Source organism: Lipotes vexillifer, unplaced genomic scaffold, assembly GCF_000442215.2.
Source record: "Lipotes vexillifer unplaced genomic scaffold, Lipotes_vexillifer_v1.1 scaffold966, whole genome shotgun sequence".
Taxonomy (NCBI): Eukaryota; Metazoa; Chordata; class Mammalia; order Artiodactyla; family Lipotidae; genus Lipotes; species Lipotes vexillifer.
Window position 1 is genome coordinate 729547 of NW_006795769.1, and position 3151 is coordinate 732697.

Genomic DNA, 3151 nt, shown 5'->3' on the forward strand with positions numbered 1-3151 from the left:
CCCCCCCCCACACACACACTGTTACCTAGTAACAGTGTTAACATAGTAACCTGGTAACTGGTATCCAACAGAATGTGGCAAACGGGGTTCACACCCACGATTTGGTTACAAACGCCTGTGACTTCCACCTTGCTGGAAGACTCCTGTCACCAAGATGCCATTTGGGAGAAGCCCGTGAGGCCAGCAAGTGAGGTGCCTCAGCCCAACAGCCAGGGGCAGCCAAGCACTGAGTGAGCTCGGCAGCAGACCCTTCCCCAGGGGCGCCTTCAGGCGGGACCCCGACCCGGGCCAACGCCTTGACTGCAGCCTCGTCAACCATCGGGCCAACCCCGGCCACTCCTGTGTTCCTGACCGGCAGAAGCTGAGATACTACATGTGTTCTGTTCTAACTTGTTAAGTTTGGGGGTAAGTTTTTTTACACCACAGCAGATAACCATGCTGTGTGTAAAATCCCAAGTCGATAGTTATTTTATCTCGAGACTTTGAAAAAATAGGTATATAATTATCGTTTGCTTCTATCATCTTAATAAGTCTGCTGTCGTCATAACTACTTTTGAGGTATCTGGGGTGCTTTTCTCTCCTGAACTGTTTGTCTTTTGTGCTCTATGGTTTCTCTCCCACACGTACAAGCACAGCTTCCTTTTATCCAGCTCTAGACTCAGGTACTCCGGAGTCCGAGGACTGCATCTCTCAGCGGGGGGAAAGTTCTCAGGCGTTATCGTTCCTTCCTCACCCTCTCAGTCTCCCTGAAGGGCAGCCCTGTGGACACTCTGCCTGCCCCTCTGCGTGCCCCGCACTCCACGCCGCGTCCTGGGTGGCGTGCACACACCCGGCAAACTCAACGTCCCGGGGGTCTTCCCGGCCGCTCACCCAGCGGCCGGTTCCTTGCAGTGAGTGTGGCTTCCTGTTGGAGGTTCCATTCTCCCCACCGGCGGTCTCGTCCCTGCTTGCTCGCCTGTCCTCTTGTTCCCTTAGCCCTGGCAGTGCCTCACCGCGTTGACTGGCCGGCCGTCTGGTGACTGCGCCTGCTGCCCCCCGCCTCCCTCTCCCGCCTCCCATTGTGAGTTGACCTTCGCCGGCCAGAATCCAGCGGTGCTGGAAGGAGAGCTTCTCCCCGCAGTGGTGATATGTCTGCCTCTGTCCTGGGCCCCGCGGGTGTTGTTGGCCGAGGCCCCGGCTCCGTGTCAGTTTATCTGCTGCAGGGGTGACGGGGCCTGTACTGTGAGACCCGTGAAGATCCAGTATCTCAGCTCCAGGGAGGCTCCGAGCAGCCCAGGCACACGGGCCTCCTGCTTCGTGTCCCTCCCTGCAAGGGCCCTCGTCTCATGAGGGCTGATGTGGGTGTCAGGACGGACACCCTGAGATTCTGAGACCAGCTCTCCCGGGTGCCACCCGTCTGCTCTCACTCTGCTTGTGTCCGGCTGCTGGAATATCCCGGCTTCCTCATGAGCTGGTTTCACATGGAAAGGTTGCTGCTTCCATCTTGTGTTTGCAAGTTTGTAGTGGGAGGGGCCTGGGGCTCTGCCGTCATGGGTAACGCCAGAGCGGGTAGTCTCCTTTTGCTTTGTTTCTAAGATCATTTTCTGGTCTGGTCTTCAGAACATTTGCCATTCCCCTCTGTGTCGATTTTCTAGGGCTGCCACATCAAAGCACCACAGACTGGGTGGCCTGTACAACAGAAGTTTATTGTCTTAGTTCTGGAGGCCAGAAGTCCAAGTTCAAGACGGTAGTAGGGTGGTTCCTTCTGAGGCTCTGAGAAGAATCTGCCCAGGCCTCTCCCCTCGCTCTGGTAGTTGCTGGAAGCCTTTGGCCTCACCCTGATCTCCGCCCCCATCTTCACCCAGCCTTCTCCCTGTCCCAATATCTCTTTCCTCCTCTCATAAGGACACCAGTCATTGGATTAGGGCCCACCTTACTGACCTCATCTTAATTTGATTACCTGTAAAGCCCCTCTCTCCAAATAAGGTCACTTTTGAGGTGCTCGGGGCACGAGTCAACCCGTAACAGACTCTATTATCTGGAACTCAACAAATGACTCACAAGTTCCATGTTTTTGCTGAACTCACCAATGTGACCTGCCTCGAGAGGAACTCTGCACTGGCGGGACACTTTCTCCCTGAACGTCCAAGGTCACATCCACACGCTTACCAGGAGAGCCTCCTCAGGGCTGGGAGCTGGGCCGGGGGGCTTGCCAGGGGGTGGGCCCCCCACGCGTTCCCCAGCCCCACACATCAGGGCGTAAGAAGCAGCCTTCAGGTAACGAGTTTCATTGAGTCCCAGCCAGCCTGCCGGACAGGCGACTTTTTATTCCCTCTTTATGATCGAGGAAACTGGGACCTGGGGGGAGGCGGAGAACACCCACCTGGCCGCCGCAGCCCCCCTCCCCCTCTCCACCCTTGGAGCACCTCACAGCCTGCAGTCACCTTGAAGGTAGACGTCATTATTCTTCTCATCTTGTGGCTGAAATCCTGAGTGCCACGGAAGTTGTATAAGTCGTATGGCGGTTTTCGGTCTGGGTAGCAGTTATTGTAGGTATTTGTCCATTTCTGTTTCAAGTGCACCTGCGGTGGCTTTGCTGACCAGCCGTTTCTGGCCGTGCGTCCGGCTGGCCGCCGGGGACTCTCCTTCAGCACCTCCTCACGGTTTCCAGGCCCTGCGTTTGTGGACCACGACAAGATGCTGAGACTTCACTGACCAGGAAAACTGAAGCCTGGGGTTGAGCGATGGGCACTGGGTAAGGCGCTGACCCTCAGCCTCAGAAGGGTGTTCGTGCAGCGGGAGCAGCGGACGCAGCGTCCCTCCCGGTTGGTTCCAGCGTGAAACGACTTGGAACGGAGCACGGCTCCCACTCATGGCCAGCACGAGTGTTTAAACTGAATTCAAGGCCACAGACGCGGGGCCCCACGAAGAACATTTGTTTTTTAACCGAAACGCTCGCTTCTGGTTCCTTACGGATGTGGTTTCCCCGAGCCCCACTATTCCCTGGTCATGGCTTCCCCACCCAGGTGACTCCCCAGGGCCTCCTGCGCTCAGGCATGTGGCGGCCCAGGCACAGGACAAGGGAAGGGAAGCCAAGGCGGCTGGCACGCACGCCCCGTGCGCACGCGCACGCACACACACACACACACACACACACACACACACACACACA